This window comes from Grus americana, chromosome Z, assembly GCF_028858705.1.
Source record: "Grus americana isolate bGruAme1 chromosome Z, bGruAme1.mat, whole genome shotgun sequence".
NCBI lineage: Eukaryota > Metazoa > Chordata > Aves > Gruiformes > Gruidae > Grus > Grus americana.
This window is the reverse complement of record NC_072891.1, coordinates 5294289-5314307: the sequence shown is the minus strand read 5'-3', so window position 1 is coordinate 5314307 and position 20019 is coordinate 5294289. Positions and strand designations below refer to the sequence as shown.

At 41.5% G+C, this 20019-nt stretch overlaps 1 protein-coding gene across 3 annotated transcripts in view; it reads left to right on the top strand.

The window, feature by feature from the left end:
* SETBP1 (SET binding protein 1) overlaps positions 1 to 20019 on the top strand; it is a 264716-nt gene that overhangs the window by 194034 nt on the left and 50663 nt on the right. The gene's annotated exons all lie outside the window — the stretch shown is intronic.

Here is a 20019-nt window from a genome sequence, read left to right as displayed (position 1 = left end):
ACCAATGATCATACAAGCAAAGATTGCCTTGCTTGCATATTGGGCATCATGGCTCGAAGATCAGCTAATACGTACATGGGTTTCATCAGATATAGCACAGACACCATGCACAGTAAATTTACAGGAATATAAAGTTAATCATATGCAGCTATTAGGAAGGTAGTAATCATCAGTCTCCGAATGCTGGATAGTTAGCATGATGTGGGCATCACAGTGAGTAGTGTTTGGGCCTATGACTTGAGTGGAAGAAGAGGGGCTGTGTCATGTGTGCATACATATGTAAGTCATGCTTATTAAATGCAGAACCGTATGTCATATTTATTTAAAGTTATTTTCTAATGTCTTTATCTTAAAAGTGCCCTTGTTCCTGTTAAAAAGCCTTACATTAGGTGATTAAACCTTCCAAAGGGAGAGTAGGAGGAATACTGGAGGAAGGGAGGAGAAGTGACAATCTAACAAATGAACAGCGTTCATCTGATGTCAGTACAAACACACATATAACTAACCATGTTCTGCTGAGGAGTATCATTTATCCAGATGAGATTTCTTCCCTGATAAAACTCCCCCCCACAGCTCAGATTCCTGCTGGAATGGTCTGTTGCCACGCAGCACTGAATAAATCTCTGGTTCGTCCTCTCTCAAAAGTCAAATGCATTAGTGTGATTTAAAACAGGACTTGCTATGAGCACAAACAAACATGGTGAAATATTGGCAAAGACACCATGAGTTTTGTTTTGGTTTGAGGGGGGTGTTGTTTGGGGTTTTTTTGTAAGAAACAACACATGCAGTTCTGGACTATTACCATGAAGCCTTAATCAGGCACAGATACAGATAGGATCTCTATTTTCAGTAGTATATGGAATATGCAGGCAAATAAGGTTAGCCTTATTAATCAAACTTTGCTGATTTTTGTATAATAATACTTTCCTTTTTTTTTTTTTTTTTGTAGTTCCAGAATCAGAGAGTTGTTTCATTATTCTGCAGTGAACACATTATTTCAGTGGTCCAACACTATATTTGATGAACATTTTCTCATCTGACCAGCTTAAAGACATAAAATGAATGTCTGTACCGGCTGGGTCTTCCATATATACTCATGGTTGCACCTTTACATACTGGAACAAGGGAGGAGAAGTGACAATCAGGTGATAAAGAAAGTTCATTAGATATCATTTCAAACACACATACAAGTCACCTTGCTTTCTTCAGTAGTGGCGTTTGACTCAATAGTACCTAGGTGTCATATGGCTTTGTGTGCACAGATGCAGAGGCAGGCTGATGTGTCATCCAGGGTGTGGAGACCCATCTTTCATATCCTAGTTTTCTCATGCGGCTGCAGAAAAGTGTCTAAATTACCCTAAACGTCAGTGTGCATATGGGAAAAGGGGATAAAAGCAGTTTCCTGCTGTACAGAGCCACGGTGAGGTCTGATACGCAGTGATGCCCAGTGAATGCAGTGTGGGAGCAGTGGCAGGGCTTAAAGCAGATGGGAGAAGAGCCAGATGTAAACTTCACTCGCTGAGGATGTATGGAGTATTAGTCACCCTCTCTTTCCCCAGCTCTGCCTCTCCTGTGGCTTCCTCGGACACCCCAGGCTCCTACATAGCTTCAAGCAGCTGCAAAAGTTTTCCAGCCCCAGTATCAGCGGGCGGGTTGTGCCCTCCCCCTGTGTCCTGTGGTGAGGGACAGGCACTGTACAGTTCGGGGTGAGTGTTTGTACCATCTGGCCCATAAAAGTTAGCATTGGAGCTTTAAAAAATACCATTAATTGTAAAAACAATTACATTCATCAAAACAGCTGTTTGGGTCCCTGGATGCTTAGGAGAACAACAAAAACTACTGAAATGACCTCCAAAAGCATTATCCAGCCCCCTTAGGATAAACATCCTTCTTGTTGTTTTCCACTAAGTTTTCTGCCAGTCCTGGGGAGAGGAGGCAAGCTAGCGTGATTGTTGCTCCATTCTGCCCATGGCGTTTCCTAGAGGAATGGGCTGTTGAGGGAAAACAAAAATGATGGGGAAAGCAAGTCAAAGCTTTCCTTGAAAGTGTTTTGACCAAGGCATTTGAAATACAGTGAGTTGTGTTGTTGTTGTTGTTGTTGTTGTTGTTGTTGTTTTAATGCTACTGCTTGCTTACTCTGTTGCTTCCAATGTTTACACTGACCAAGGACAGAAGAAACAGGAGGGAAGCTGGAGTGGGAGAGGGAGCTGGAGTATTTACCACCCAAACCCAATCTTTCATTTCCTCTATTAATGATTGTATGTTGATTGTGCTGCCTGAGGCTCAGTACAAAGTCTTTTGGACCGGTGATGAATTAATCAAATTAAATGCTGTGACCCCTTTGCTTTTTGGGAGTGTTACAAGCCTCACAGCATCCTGCCTAATTTCTGCCTCTTACTTTGCTCTCTGTCCAACAGTCAAGCAGTTCTTCCTTTACAACTTGGCGGCTCCCAGATATTTATCTTCGCTCTTTCTGGCCAATGCCAGAATGTCTTGTTTGAAGTTTTTATTTAGACCACTGCTGGTTTATGGAGTTGTGCAGATTCCACATTGGGTGTGCAGCAGCTTCGCATCAGACACAATTGGCTTCTGCTGGGCTCTTGGCTTTAAAAGGCAATAAAGAATCATGGCCCAATTCTCGTCTTGGCCCGGTGTAAATCAAGCATCTCCCCATTGAAATCGTTGAGTTTGACTTCTGGACTGAAGTGTCTGGAGAGGCAAAAAGAGAGCGTGAGGCTGGGAAGTCCTGTCCATGGCTTCAGTGGGAGCACGCCGGAGTCCTTGTGGCTGTGTGCTCTGCCTGCTGGGTGCCGAAAACAGCCTTGGTTCAGCATTTGTGGAGATTTTCTTAGCTTGGAGGAAGAGGGTTGGTTAAGATTTTGGCGGTGCGCAGCCTGGGTACTTGTATAAGTTCAGATGCACAGAGCAAGTAAAACAAAGCAATGGCTGTGTCTTCGCTATTAACCTGCTGGTCAATGTGACTCAAAGCTGGGCATAGGATCATAATGCACTCAGGGCAACCTGTGTCATGTCCTACTCGACTGCTAAAGTTAGAGGTGGGTCTGTGACCTCCAGAGCATAACCTGAGGCAGCTTCTCTGTTCCCATTGCCTACCAAGAGTTTTGTATTCATGTATGACAGCAAGGGAAAGCTGGAAGAGCATTATCGCAGCTGCCTTAGTCTGCCTGATTGCGGTAATGATGCTGAACAAAAAAGGAGAAGAATGTCCTGCTTCAAGGTTTCACCGCGAAGGAAGTCAGAATAATTCCCCTGTAGATCAAGGGCTGAGGGGAAGGGTGGGAAAGGAAGGCTTTTACTGTCCATGGAGGAGTTTTTTACACAATCTCAATGACTTGAAAAGACCCAAGGATTCATAATAGGAATCATTAGCAATTTGTCATTGAAAACATGCAGCTGGGCATGGATCCCCATAGGCTTTTGCAGCAGCACTGAGTCTGACCAAGCTTTCACATGAGGTGGTGCTGATTTCAGGAGGCTTTGGGAGTGTGTGCAATGCATAGTTAACTGTCAAGCAAGGGCAGGACTAGATGGCTCAGAGGGATTTGTTAATGAGCTATCAAGCCGTGGGTCACTGGTTGAAATTTAATCTGCGTGAACAGTGACAGAAAATCAAATCAAAATGCTGACGTCAGAGTGATGCTGGAGCAGCAGGAAAAACCGTTGGTGGTGCCTTATACAGCACACACAGGCAGCTTAAATAAACTGGGAGAAAACTGTGAGGAACTTGTCTGGTTGATCCCAATTGCAAGATATAGCGCAGCCAATTTGCATTATATCTATCAGTAACTCATTTGTCTTAGTGCGGTTGTTTGTGAAAGACAACAACATATCTCATCACAGAATCTGACCCAAACCAGTGTTTTATAGCACTGGAAACAGAGCTGTGGAGACATCTAGGTAGAGTTTGCTCAGCAGTGTCGTGGAATGTGAATCAGCAATGTACCACAAAGCACAGTACTTTGCAGTTCTGGTGATGGAGCTTTTTGCCAGTAGGTCCCACATTGAGGGAGAGATGGCTTTCCCATTACTGGGCTCTTGAGACAACTTGATGGTTTGGTGCAGGCAGGCTTGTGCTGATGCTTCGCACTGCACTGATGTGTTCATTGTCCTTTTCGCTGATTTTTAGGAGTAGCTCAGTGGTCTTTCCTCTGCTGCTAAGCAGCTGGGCTGAGGATACGGAGTCTCTCCAGATGGCACAGAGCTACTGCTTCAGCTCTGTGTCTTTGGCCTTCCTCGCCTCCAGTGTAGGCAGGGAAGGGAGCAATAGTCAGCATTGTTTTCTGTGCCAGCTATGATTTGTTGGCATAAAGAGCACTTAAGTAAGTTGACACAGCCTTTGAGTTGCTTGGTTTGCTTAAAAAAGAAAAAAATCCCTGGACTACTCCAGGTTCTGTTTGCTGCCTGAAGTCTATTCTGCACCAGTAAAACCTTGGGCTTATCCCAGAACTGGACCGTGGTCAGTTGCAGAATGTTTGTTATTCTGATATTTATTTATTTATTTTCTATTTTTTAAAAAAAACAACTCTGGGAGAGCAACAAGTTAAAAAAATAGTTAAACTCCAGATTCATGCAGATTTCCTGTTTTGCTTCTTAACAAAACCTCAAAACCACTTTGAACAAGTTTCCCACCTCAGCTGAGGGTGGAGCTGTGTACGCCCCACACGTGGCCTCCAGAAGTGCACCCAAGGACAATAGCACATCTCCTTTGGCACGGTGGGGCCAAATTTACTGCTAGCAGGACAGTCAATACGTGCGTCTGTGCATGACTGCCCAAAAGAGCTTCTAACGCAGCCAAGTACACTGGAAAACTTTAACTTTTCTATTTCCAGCAGAACAGACTGAACGGTGAAAATGTGGCAGACAGAAACTGGAGGCATTTGATAAAGGGATGTCTCTCTGAGATGCTAGGCAGATATCGCTTGTTGTCGGTACACTGGGTGATCTGTCGTAATTTCATTGATTTGATCTAGCGAGACATCATCTTGGTAAATAAGAAGAGCAGAGAAATCTATTGCACTGAAATTAATGGTTGTTGCCTGATCTCCTCTTAAATGAATTCACTACGATCTGAAGCAATGCATGCATTTTGCAAACCCAGCATTCTTTGGCTCCTACCCTGCATCATGACATTACTTTAGGGGGTAAGGAAGATCTTATTTGTGATATAGAGTGCTGTGGTAGATAGTAAAGTAGCTAGATGCCTGGGAACTCTGGATGGAGCTATGGCATTTGGGTGTGTAATTCTAAGTAACAATAAGCAGTGCTTAACATTTCCTCCCACACGAGAAGCGTACCCATTAAAAGTTTAGCCAAGTCAGCTGTGCAAGTTCTTGCATAAAAGGAAAAACTGCTAAAACACTAATAGGAGCCACTCTTATGTTAAAGAGTGGATAGAGTAGGATACATTAGCCCAAATTTTCTTCCCCTACTGCTAAACAGGAGAGAATCTTGCTGAGACCAAAGAAATCCCTAGCAGGTAAAAATGATAATAAATCAGGCTCAAGCCCAGGTTCAGGACTCCTGAGTCTTTTTCTTGGCTCTGTTTCTGAGATGCTGCATAGTTTGAAGAAGTCAGTGGATGTGATTTAGACCAGCCATGAGTCAACTCAAGTCCCCATGAGAACGAACTGGATGTGCCTAAGTCCTAGGGAATGGCTCAGTCCGTTTCATCTGAAGAAGAACCTACATCCCAGAGAAACTGAGTATGTATATAAATCTGAATAGTGTATTGTGGATTTAAGAGTAACTTAGGCACATAAGCATATGATTTCGCATGTGTTCAGTGACTGACAGCTCCTGGCAGTCCATCATGACTCACAAGTGGGTGAGGAGCTGCTAAAATCTCCCGAGGTGTTGAAAAGGGCCCATTTCATTAATTCACAGCCTGACCAAACCCACCAGTTTTAGGTGATATTGAGCTAATGTGGAACACCTCAGCAAGAGAAATTTGGGGCATGTTTATGTTGTTTTTGTGGGCCAAACCAGAAAGAGAGTCTATGCATCTGAACTGCTTGTTACAGGCTGGCTTGTGTTTATACAGCTGAGAGCTGGGAGCATCTGAAGTGGGCAGACCCATCCATGCTGCACAGTGCTTGATCCTGATCTCCACTAGGCAACATCTCCCTGTAGCCCCGGAGTACAATTCTAGGTATTTGGGGTTTTTTTTCTTCCTAATACAGATGCCAAAATAGGGGCTTTTCTGCAGCCATCTGCTTTCTGCATGCTCTAGGAAGTGACAGGAGGAATACTGGGGTTTGGGAACTTCAGGCTAGCATTGCAAAATTGCACCAGGTAAAGAGCCAAAGTTGTGTGGTGCATGTCCACACTGTGCCTGGAGCAGAGCCTGGAGCACAGTCATCTTGGCTATGCCCAGCTTTTCTCTTAGATGGAACAAATGTCTCCCTAATGGCCAGCTGACAGGTGCAGAGTGTGGACGACCTGGATACCAGGAGATACAGGAGAGGGACAAGTCAGTCTGGCAGTATGGAAACACCTGGGCATTCCTAAGTGCCAGCTAAGCCTGGGGCATGAAGGAACACCTGTTCACTGGCCTAACTCAATTCATGCCATTTATCTGACAGAGCTCTAAAATAGATTTACAAACAAAAGAGCTCCTCTTCCAATGGGCTGAAACTCTCTAGCTTCTGCATCTCACACTTCTGGTTCTTAAACTTCTGGTTGTTGAGCAGTCAACCTTCAGCAGGAGGAGGCAAAGCCTCCATGCCAGCCTTACCTGTAGACTGGTATATTCTGGGCAAGCAGAAATTCTGGGGTCAGACTCCCTCAGGCCGGACAGCCTAGATCTCTACTTTTCTATTTTCTGAGTAAGTGCTCAAACCATTAATATCTTTGTGCTTTCTCCGCTTACTTATCCCACAACACAGGTGCTTACCCTTCAGAGGGGAATTTGCATTTTGATTCCCATGTAAGCAGGATTGCACACTGTTGAGCCTTGAATTAAGCACTTACCCAGCCACACTTATGAGAATGCTATTTCCTAGTGCCTACACCTGAGTGGCTGCATGCAACCACACTAAATCATCCCATGAAGGACCCAGAGCTCACCGTTCAGTTGATGGAGAAACGTGTGAATATCGCTTGGGTGCTACTTCAGAGGCATCCGTCTCTGTGTTGCTTGTATAGTTTGCGTAGGCACCTGCCTTGAGTCATCTGAATCATTCTGCTGGAGCCAAGCACCCATTTTTTTTTAGATGTTGCAACAAATATATTGAGTGCCTAAAGCAGGCAGTCTCAATCTAGCCTTCAGGGTCTCCACATTTACCGACTGATATAATGATATAATAGTCCTTGCACAACTCAAAGAGCTGTTGCAAGATTTTAATTAATAAATACTGGCAAGGCTTTGAAATGTTGGAGATGAAATGAGGTCTATAAACAAAGTGTATTATTATGACTTGACGGCACTTTCTACTTCACTTTCACACCATACCCGAGCACAGCACAGGGCATCTGCATCCTCTGATTCATCATGAATCACAAAGAAGCCTACTTAAAATGTGGATAGTATTGATATATTTACACTGGTTAAAACGTTCCAGGGAAGAAACATTACTTCTCACAGCAAGAATGCTGGCCAAAGTGCTGGCAGCTCCCCCCCTTTTTTTTTTTTCCTCTCAGTATTACCCCATCTATATTGGAGTCCTCAGTCACCCAGAACTCAGTGTTGAAGTAAGATGTGGCAGAAGGTAGCTGGAGATGTAAGAGTTATACTAGGATTTGGAGAAGACATAATTGCTCCCCAGTGACAGTGTTGGCCAGCACAGGTTCTCATCCTGAGCACTGTAGTCCCCCAGGCAGCATTTGGTCTTCCATTTCTCTAGTACGATTGATGTTAATTATAGCCATGCAGTTTCAATGGTGGCCAAGACACCCAAGAGAAGTTGGTGTCCCTGAAGTCCTTTTTGTGCTTAGCATCAGATTAGCACACAAAACTCCTTGGACTAAGTCCCATGGTAGGTCACACCATTCCATCAAATTACAAAATAGCTCATTAGATTCCCAGTCAGGTTTAATTTTCTCTATATGTAAATTCTTAATGAAGGATGCTATAAATGTACCCACTAAGCACTTTACCTCCACTGCTATGTAAATGCAGTCAAATGCTACAAGGTAAAGAAGGAGAGAGCGGGATCATCTGCCACTAAACTGTATAACTCCAGGTGATGCCGCTAATCACTGCAGGGATGCTGCCATTCTGCTAGCCACCAGGAAGAGACGGCCTCAGGATGAGGTGGCTGTATGGCCATCCGGATGGCTGGTGTGGTTCTACCAGCAGGTACCCTGCACCAATGGCAGCTCTTTTCATGTGCTTAACATGGTACTGGCAGCTGCTATTGCTCCTGACAGTGTGCATGAGGAGTCCTGGCATTGCTGTCTGGCCCTCATGCATTGTCCTGGCAGTGTTCAGTTCACTAAATTGGATCAAACAAATCACTTTTTTGGATTGACCCTTGCCACAGAGGAATACTCATGTTCCCAACCCATTGCTGTAACTAGAAAGCGTCATCTCTTCTATTATTACCATCCTGATGTCTTATGCCCTCATCAAAGACAAAATTTACATTTACCTCCAGGGGTAATTCCTACTTCAAGAGATGCTTTGAAGACCAAGTAAAATTTTACCAATATATTTACCAATTGTCCAGCGGTCAATGGAGTCTCATGTAAACTGGCCACTTTGAGTCAAGTTCAGACAGAAGTGAATGTCACAAAAGTGCATCTCTCAATGAGAGTTGACAAGCCAGTGGAGTTTGTGCTCTTTTTCACATACGCTATTAAGAATTAAATATTCCTCCTAATTTGTACGAGGTGCTTTTCAGCAGTAAATCTCAGACTGGTTTTACAAGAGAGGTCAGTATCTTTACCCTCATTTCATGGGTGGATAAACCAAGGCGCAGGGAGGTCTAAGGCCAGAAGGTCAGTGTCAGAGCGAGAAACAGCTAGTTGCAACAGACTTAAATGCATTATTGTGCATGAGTGTCAGTAATTATTGCAGCATCAACCACACTTATGCAGAGATACCACAGACCAAAATAGAGCAGTATTGACCTCTTCTCTACACATTGGGGTGTGCTCTCCAGAGATTTTTACCCCAGAACTGATAAATGACTTAAAGAAGTCCTTAAAGAGCAGGTGCCACCTGGGTGACTATGCCCAGAGGCAAAAGTAGACATTTTTAGGATATGGTTTCCCTTCTATTTACATCAAGCTAGTAGCAGTTCTTATTTTAACACAATTGCCAAGCGCCTTTAGTTTTAGGTCTTGTCAGCATAGGATCATTTTGTAATTCTTGCCTTGTTTAAAACAAGTAAAGACATTTCAATGGGAATAGGAAATTCACTGGAAGAATTATTGCTGCCTCACAAATTGATAGCCTAAGAAAGCAGTGATCTTCTCTTTCCCATAACGAGAAATGCTCCAAATCTATAAAGCATCCCTAATATTTTACTTTAAAAGACCAAATCAGAAGTTGAGTTACCTTTCAGTAAGAACTTTATAGATTTTCCAGCTCTTAAGGGGTTCCTTAGGGAGTCTTATTTCATCCAAATGACGTTGTTCTCTTGATGACTATCACACTCCTATAGGAAAATTTGCCAGTGGGGCATAATCTTGGTTTAAAAGGTCCTAGAAAATAATACAAAATTGAATAAGAAAGAAAGAAAAAAAAAAGAAGAAGAAAAGAAAAGGATGAGGAAGATGCAGTTTGTGAAATTCACACAAATAAGAAAAATCGAATTGGCATGAAGACTGATCAGCCACATGTATTTCTATAAGCATGTGTCAAGTTGATGAACTACACTTCTGCATTTTATTCAATTACCACATTTCAGAATAACATAATAATTTCTGTACTGCATCTATGTCATCCAGTATCCCATCCAAAGAATGTGGAAGAGAAGGCATGTAGAAGAATAAAATGGTACGATGTGTCTGTTGAAGGCATCTCTTCCTCCTTTTCCTAACAGATTGGCTTTTGTCCTTGTGAATCACTTATTATATCCCTTCTTTTTCTCTCCTAGTATAATAGTAAATACTCTTACCATCTACACTTCGGACTTTTTTGTCTTCATAATACTTTCGATAAATCCTGCCACAGGAAGCGAAAGTTGAAATGTGACCAGTCTATTAGGAACAAAAACATTAAGGATGAGAGCCCTCATGGAAACCACCTCTAGAGTAATAGTAATGATTCATAAAATATGAGGCTCAGCAGAGAGAAACTGTGGGCTGGGCTAGGATTTCAATAACGACACATCCTGATTTATACTAAGTAGGACCTGGAGAAAGATATATTTACACTGTCTGAATGCCTTTAGCCCTGCCTGTTGCCAAAGGACATGAAGTTTACAAAGAAAATTCATTTGTTCATTAATGGGCAGCTACCTGTAAGAAGGAGAGTAGAAGTTGTGTAGTGGTGTGCTGAAATCCCACACACACTCTAGGGACTGGAAGACTATGAGTAGCATTGCAACAGGTACCTGGAATTGCCCTAAATATTGGATTTTGCTTCCCAAATTTCTGTTGTTGTAACTAGGATTATATAAGATAATTTAAAGGCAACTGTTAAGAAATAGATTTTCTGGGCTGACTGCTAAGAAACCCAGAAGAGCCATCTAACAGTGTGCAACCTATGAATGCCTTTTTTAAGCAATAGGTGATTTTTTCAGGCTGCAGAATGACATTGTTTCGTCCTTTGGGATTTCATGCACTTTTTTTTTTTTTTTTTTTTGGCAGAACTCTTTTATTGCGCAATGATGATGTATTTATTTTGACTTTTAATTTGCAGTCTTAGAATAGACCTTTCATAGCTAGGAGAAGTCATGGCAATGAAAAAGATTCCTCTCTGAGTAACAATATTCCAGTTTTAACCATAACATCTGACCAAACTTTGAATAATTTCTTGAGGCTCTATCATGAACATAATTGTGGATTACCTACTAAAGACCTCCATTAATGCATTTTTGATAGTTTAGGAGGCCTGAAGATATCATGTTGGACAATCATGTGATGGTAATATTGTCACAATAATTATAAAGGACCAAATCTTCATCTTAAATTTCATCATTTAATGTTTATGTACATCAAGACTCCATTCCCTTAGCCATACTACAATACATACTGCCAGGTTTGAACGAATGGATTAATAGCTCACTATCTACCCCACTTGATTTTCACTTTTCAGTTGATTTTATCAGTGGAGCTGCACTACTTGCTTTCAGTGTGCATTTATTCTCCAAAACCTACTTAGTTTTCTCTGAACTAGCGAATTGTTGAGTTTAAAAGGAGAAGAAACCAAGGGATGACTACATGTAACAGTACCATTTTTCATGACACTTTTTTTGATGTCACAAAAAGAATGTGTATCCAAGAGCTTTACAGAACCTAATAAATGATCATTTGACACTGTGCCTCTAATTGTCCTCAACTGGAAGCAAAAATGCTGTCTGTCAGCCAAAGCTGATTAATGCTATTGGTTGATGAATTTTCTTTTTTTTTAAAAAAAAAGGAGCCCAGGGAGAGCTACAACAGCTCTGAACTTTCGCAAGGACTGCCTCTGCTTTAAGGGAATTTTGATTTTTCCTGCTGTTTAGTTTGTTTAAAAAAAAAATGGTGATGTCTAATCTTCAGGAACGTACCTCATCATCCAACCCACAAACTGTTGGCAAAATAATAAACCTACACAGAACGTACTGTTAGATTCTTTTTTTTTCTTTTCTTTTTTTTCTTTTTTTTTTTTTTTTTACTTTGTCCTTTCAGAGGTATAAATCACAGCTTTTTGCTTTTGCAAATTAAAGTATAGGCTTTGCACTGGATAGTTGGCACCGTTTCTTCTGGCCAAATGTTCCATGCTGCTTCCAAAGAAACTGTGGACACTGAGTTGGCTATAGTTTGTCTTTGAACTCGTTTGCAAAAACTCAGTCTTTATAGGCCTCCAAGAAAAAAATATACATAGTTTATTTATTAAGTTGCAGTTTAACTCTTTTGTGTGCAGAATTACTGATGGTAATTCTATTTGGGTTTTACAGGGGTTTTTTTTATTTGCCTGGCTGAGTTTTTGTTACTTACTTCTGGTTTACATGAATGGTATCATTCTACCATATAGGCCCAAAAAACCCTATACATTTCTGATTATCTTACATGAAGTGAAAAGGATCCTGACTAGAAAATAGTTCTTTTGCTAGCTGGTTGCAATACTAAGTTGTAAATAAACCATACTCAAATATTACTGAGTAAATATAAACCATACTCAACTATTATTGAGTAAATACACTTCCCATTATATTTCCAGAAGTCTTCTTAGCTACATTTGCCTTTATGTCTTTGTAACGTAGTAGACAAACAGTGCTATTGTTGCAGCTTTTGCTGCTAAGTTGTCTATAATGTATTTCTAAACAGCAGAGAAATAGGAATTCACCATGGTCTCTCTCCTTGGAACACTTGCTGGTTTTATCCGTCAAATATAGTTTAAAGTTTTGATCAACAGAACGTTCAGGAAGAAATAAATGAAAGTTATTGGTGTGTAAAACATTGCAGGTCTTGTGTTAATCTTGGAGTTCTCCCTCTAGCATCCTTGTACTGCTTTCTTCTGCAATGCTTCCTTTCTATTGATGTGATGCCATCTTTGGTAGTCTAACAAAGGGCTATATAAATGTTTGGAACCCAGAACAGATGTTTTTGGGCAGCTTTCATTCAGTTCGCCAAGTTCAGGCATAAAACAAGATCCTGACCACTTGTGGTTATTGTAGATTGGATTATTTTTTTCAAAGGAAGAGCAAGCGTGCTGGGTCCAATGACTTCCTGTCTTCTGGCATCCTACCACGTCTTCTTTACTATACCATAATGTTTCTCAAGTTTGCTTTTGTTTCACTCTCATAATTGGCTTTGTATATCCACTGACTGATCTGATTTTCCTATCGAGACAGGGCTGTTCACTCCAGATTTTCACTAGTGTAACTGAGAGGAAAATTTGGTCCGTATGCTCTGTAATAAGATATATCATCACTGTCAATATTTTTCTTCTTCCCATCACTCCTCTGCCATATGGCAACTTCACAGGAAAGAACTGAACTACATATGTTCTAAGTAGGCCTTCTTCATTCTCTGCAAAATAGAGGTTGGTTTTAATACCATTCAGATTTAAACATGGAGGAAGTCCTCAATCCTTTAGCATATAACTTTAGCCATTCCAAAGTTAGGCAATCAGTAGAAAGTAGTCATCTGAGCTCCTCCTACAGTCACTGGAGGGAGGAAGTAACTTTGAGAGGGTGATTCATCACATATTAAGATCAGATTTTGGGGAAATTTTATTGTTGTGAACATGAGTGAAAATCTCTTCAATATCCACTAGTATCAATGTTGTTGGTGTATTGAGCTGCGGACTCAAAGGCAACATCTGTGCTGGTGGATTGAATGGGAACAGGAGATGATTGGCCTGAGCCGCTATCAGCCTGCTCCCTGGCACACTTTAAGTTCTCTCCAAATAACACCTGGGCATGACTCAGTGGGCATCATGAGCCAGGGACAGTTTTCCATCAGCAGGACACAGATAAGGCTACCTTGCTTTGGGTAGAACGTTTAGCCCTCGCAATACAAGCCATGCCATCCGCTTGCATTCAGGGTCGAGAAATGGATGCTGGCTCATTTTATTTACTGGTGTAGATATAGTCAAAGACATGTAAACAGTGCAGAAAGCAGTATAAGAGAATGAAAGATGTGCTTGAGTTTTTCATTTTTATCATCTGAAACTGGGACTTGGGTGCAAGTAGCAACCTGAGACAAGACCTGGTGTTAATGAGACTTTTCTTATTGGGCAAATTTTAAAGACACTCCTTCCCTGCACTGGTGCTAGAGAGTGACTAACAGTGACTATGGAAAACAATATTTATAAAGAAAGAGTTCCAGGACCTGATATACCTACATGACTTTCAAAAATCCATCACACTACAGATCCCCCCTGATCTCCAGAGGGTTTGTACCCAGGAAAATGCTCAGTATCACACAAGTGTTTGGGCAAAGTTTCTGAGATCTGTCCACTGGATTTTAAGTCTTGGGACAACTCTGCCTTAAAAATGCTCACTGTTCACCACAGACTACCCAGATTCAGACACAAGCAGCGCAAAGTGTTTCAGCTACTTTCAACCACCGTCATGAGGCCCAGGGACCATGGGATAAATTCAGATGAATAACCCTATTTCTAAGTTGTTTCCAGGGAGTGTGTGGGTGTTGCAGACATTTAACTGCCAGGCTATTCATTTTTCTGCACTAATAGTTTCCATACTAGCTGACTGACCATTCTCCCTGATGTGTCGTGTCAATTTTCTTATTAAATACAAAAATAATGAATGTTAGGAATGAGCGTAGAAAGCTCCTCATCTCCCAGATTGGGTCTTGGTGCCAACTGTCTGGCTGGCATCGTCTCCAATATTCTGCAAACAACATCTGCATGAGCATGTCAGTTGTGTAACTCATAGAGTTTAACGTAAGTGACTGCCGCGATTTGCTGAGCGGCACTGATTAGAGCTGTTTTGCCAGAGGGAGGCTTTGCAGCGTGTGGGAGAGACAGCCATGCCGTGCCTTTCCCAGGAAAGGGAAGGGGTACCGTGAGCAGGAGCACCTCATTTGCAGTAATGACTCTGGGGAGATATCCCTCTCCCCCCTCAGGATTCCTCTGGTCCCAGATGTGATTAATGATGCGTCTCTGCTGAAATGATCACTGCAGTGGTGAGCTCAGAAAATGAGTGCTTTGGAGGCACCAACCCATCCCAGTACCTGCCTCGGAGGCTGACCTGGAGAGGGACAGCATGCCAGAGAGACGGGGGAGTTTGGGAGGGTGCATATGAGACCACCAATCCCTGATTGATAGCACATGTTGCTGCTGCTCTGCACAGCCTCTGACAAGTTCAGTAACATCTCTGCTCATGAAAGAAATGTCCAAGGTGCTTCTCCTCCACCCCATTAAACTCAGCATGATGCTGTACAGGAAGGCAGTGCAGGCAGCAGGCTGGAGTCCTGTGACTCAAATGCCATTTGCTCGCTGGGAACATCATGTCACTGCCTAGGAGGAAAAACTTGGATCTTAGAGCTGAAAAGAGAGTAGCATTTTACTTCCTTCCCCCTTAGGACAAGTGTATTTTATGTATGCTAACAGCCATTTTAGCAGAGTCTAGACCCACTTTTCCTGTCCTTTGCACCAGTTTAGTGCAGCTGATTTAAACTGATTATTTTAAAGCAGCATATGACAGTTTGTTTCTGTAAAAAGGCATTTCTGATGCCAACACTTTCTTAAGTTCATTTTTTCAGAAGCATATCAAATTATTGTCAGAAACAGGGCGTGTCAGTAAACTGCTTCTAGACAGGTACTAGGAACATCCTTGTTTGCTGTTTATGTTAACCTTGGGCTAAAGATTGGCTCTTGATCAATACTGAAACTTTCCAAAGAAAACAGACGGCAACGTGTAAATAACTAAACTACACATGCGAAAATGACACTGAAATACAATGTGACGGGTCAAACTTTAGTTGGGTTAAGTGAGGCATTTAGAGTAATCCTTCTTTACCCCACTTCAGTGTCACACAGGTAAGTCATGACAGCTCTCTCACTGCCAGGAAGAGCTTGCATTATCCTCAAGGATGAATTCAGGACCTCAGGAAGCTACCAAATCAAATGAAAACCAGAGACAACAGGCAATGGCTTAGCGGCTTAAACCATATGCCTCAGATCAGTCTAGCCATAATTTCAAATGCCAGCAGGAACATTACCAAGCTAATGCAGATCTATTGAGTACTTGGCCACTTACTACAGGCAGAACAAGTCCTTTGAGTTAAAGCCTAAGAAATTAGATCCTTTGGGGTTTTAATGGCTATTAAAAATCACATGATATTTTCATAAGGGGAGGAGTTTATTAATCTTATGTCCTTAACCAAATTATCCCTTTCCTCCTACAAATACACTTAAAGCTCCTTATTGCAAAAGGAAGATGGGAGAGGAAGAGAGAATGAAACTCTCCAGTGATGTGCTTTATCTTGCAAGGGCTGTATTACTGCTATTATTGCAACCCAAAGATGCATTTTTTTTGCAATGAAAGCCCCGGGATGTTGTTCCTGAAGCTTCTGTACCAGTGGCTGGGCTACAACCCTGACTACCTACTCTGCATTGATGGTTAAGCACTCGTCATCTCTTGCAGATTCAATTTGCTGTGTGTCCCAGGCACCTCGTATCCCACTCCAGTGAATGGTGCCTCCTGTGCTTGTGGCTGTCCTGTAAAAACAGCCCGCGGTCTGCTTTATGAGTGCAGTGAGCAGAGCACTGCAGAGATATGGAGGAGACTTGTGAGTGCAACCACTTGCACACATATGCTGTGGGTTTTATTATCATCATTAGCCCATAGTAACAAGGGCCGGTCAGGGACGAAATCCCTCTGTTATCTAATTATAAAACAAAAGATAGAGGGTAAAGGTGGATGCAAGAGCAATGAGGCTGTATTGGTCAATTTGATAGGAAGGACACTGATGTGACTGAAAGGGTTCGTAGGTACTACAGAAAAGGAGAGTTGGAAGGCAAACAGTGAGATAACTCTGGGTGATTAGACGAAACTGCATTGGAGTGTAAAAAATGCCATAGAAGGTAGGGCAGAAGTGTTTAATTTGAGAAGTATCTGGAAGGCCAATAGAAAATGGTGGAACAGATTAATTACAGACAGCAGCTACCATTTATGTAGAGAATGAGTGATATTATCCTGCTGATGGAATGAAGAGGGGTCTCCAATGTGAAGAGAAGGGCTGGGATTCAGCTCCAGGCTTGGACACCTGAATGTGGGCAAAGGGATTAAAGGACAATTTGGGAGGAACACAAAGGAAAGCCAAGGTGATAATGAGGGTATGATTGTGATTACCATGGTGTAGATGCTCCATTTCTTCAAGATTACGAATCAAGACCGGGTGCCTGCTAGCGTGTATTCACACACAAATCACAGCTTGATATTAAGTGAAATGCAATCCCTATCCTTAAAATCTGAGCATCTTTATATTATGATTTATTGGTGTTCTGTATTTCCATCTGTCGTGGGTAGACCTTCAGCATTTCCAACGTCAGTGACTCAGTGCTGCTGATGCTGGGAAGTGGGCACTGGTCCAGCCTGGAGTTCTTCAACATCCTTCTATGAAACACTGGCAAGATTCAGAGATGCTAAGTGGCTTTCCCAAACCTGGATTATATCTAGCAATAGGAGCCATATTTGCTAATTCACTGTTCTTTAGCAATCAGCTGATAACGTTCTCATGGCTTTGTTTTAATTATCCATTATTTTGAAACTGGATGATGTTGGAAAATTGTCAGAATACTTGAAAACAGCCAGTGACGTTACATTTAATGGATCATATAAGTTTTAATTCATTTTCTATTTTGGCTTTTTATTGAGACAGTTCACCCCAGTAAGGCAAAAGTGCAAGTTGCCTTTTCCCTTTCAGCTTACGCTTGTGGTGAGAAACACAACATTTGAATTCTTAATTTGAATAAGTCTGCCTGAACAAATAATAAAATAGAAGAACAGAGTTATCTATAAGATAAAGACCTTGGAGCATTGTATGAAGAATATTTGAATGATCAAAACATTAGAGATTTCTCACCATCTCTGGGAATTGAAAAATTTAGCTAGAGATCTGGCTGAAAGAAAACAATTTCTAAGAAAAAAAAATCCTCCTAAATACATTGTTCTCTTTCCAGTGTTATATTAAGCCAAAAATTACACTGGTACTGAACAAGTAATTTATACCAGTGCAAATCCAAAGAGTTTCAACAAAGATGAAGGAGGGCTTTTATGTTTAAAGTACCATTACCAGCAAAAAGCTTCAGAGCATTTTCCATTTTTAATTGCTTCAACAGCATGCAGAGCAACAAAGGATAAATTTGAACTGTCTTGCATGGCTTATGAAATTTCAAAGCCTGATAACTGATATAATACATGGTGCCTGCATGGCTCAGAAGCCTAAGGAAGCAATCTTTTATTCCAGAGATTTCAGACCAAATCCCATCCAGCTTGATACTCAGTGAAAATTGCAATGTAATGGATTTTCAGCCTGAAATGAGTTGGTTTGCAGTTAAGATCCTCTTGGAGATATGACCAAAGATTTGAATCAACATGACAGTTGCCTGTCCTTATGGAGGCAGACTAGATGACTGGTTAAGATTAGATATATAACTTTTAGGTGGCTGGAATATGAGATAAATCCCACCCTCCCTTACCTCTTTGCTCATCTTCTGCACTGAGCGCCATCCATCTTTGCAACAGCACCATTGGAGATACCCAGCAGAAATACTTTATAAGCTCAATTGGCAGAGAAATGCAGGGGGAGCTTCCACTGTTACTAAAACATTATTCTTTGGGCAAAAGACGTTGAATCATCTTTTAGAGTTTGATCTTCTTCTCATTCAGCCACCATCCTAGCAATTTATTCCCACTGACTTTCATGTTGACTTTCACTTTGCCTAGGGAAACCCACACTGGGTTTGGGCTTCCAGTGAGATGACTCCCAAGGGTATTTCTGCCTGAAGGCAGGAAGAGTTTTCAGGACTAGGTTTAATCATGATAATGTGGGATGAGAGCTTAGGATCATGTTTTTACTTGGACATTCACATTAACTGCACTTGCTTTATAGCATGCCTTCAGCAAGCTAGTACTTTTTAGACAGATATGAAGGCAAAGACCATGTCTCCAGGGAAATGGCAGACTGGCTAGGTGGCATATGAAAGAGGAAAAGACATCATGTAGTAGCAGAAACCAGATAGTTAAAGAGCAAAGTATTGTGTTAGTCTCATGCTCTGGCATGTCTTAGCCAGCAAATTAGCTGGTATTTTGTGATTCCGTTACTCAGCAGCTTAGACTTCCACTGTTCGTGACGATATGGGAGGGAAACTAAGCTTTAAATAACAAGGGGCTATGAATGAAGACCCTCTAGCACACAAATATAACCTGTCATGATCTTGCCCCATGGGAGAAGAGATCAAGCAATATTTTGTTGCTGGAGTGGGAGGAGTAAACACTTCTGTTGGAGGATCAGACCCGTCTGCCCTTGATCCGGCATGCTTATACAGCTGGACTTGCATGATCTCTGCAGCCTCTCAAGTGAATTGCAGCCTTGTACTCACTTTAGAGCCATCTATTACTCCCCACTGTGTATGTACCCACCTAAAAATCCATAACTGGTCTCGCATCGAATCAATGCTCCCAGTCAACTTGTATCTAAACAAATCGAATAAAGCTAAGAGCTCTGAAGATCCTCTTATTTATCCCATGACAAGCAGAGAGACTCCCAGTTCTTCTGCTCCTGACACCTTTGTCAATAAAATCTGCAGATTGCACAATATAAAGTTGTTTTATAATTCATCTCCTTGACAATAACAGAACCTTTGAACAGCAATGCTTTATGTGGTTATCGCAAGAAGAGTGCTAAAGCAGAGGCTGCATCAGCAAAGTGAAAAAATAAAACTTTGTTCCTCTTGAAGAGTCACATTTCAAGCAATTTTTTGATGTAATGAAAAAAATCGGATTTGATTTTAAAGAAGAATTTATATTTGGCTGGCAATTGGATCATAAGTAAGAATCATAGGACTTATTAGATCATATATTCCATTCTCCTTCCACTACACCATCATTTTTCAGACCTGATATCTAATTTCATTATTTCAAAAGGACAAAACATCAGACTTATGGACAGTAATGTAACTGCTGCAGTATTCACCCTTCAAAGAACGTTTTTAGGCAGTATCCCCAAAACTAAGGGCTGGCAAAACAGATTGCAAGTGGAAATGATGGCAACTGGATATCTATTGCATTGAGTTGAAGGGAATATCAGCTCAACTACCTGCCCTAATTTGTATTCACAGCTATTTATGAGCACATAGTAGGAGATGTTTTAAAAGTCGTGCCCCAAATTTTTAATATATATGTCATTTATTCTAAATTTAGAGTTACAACTAGA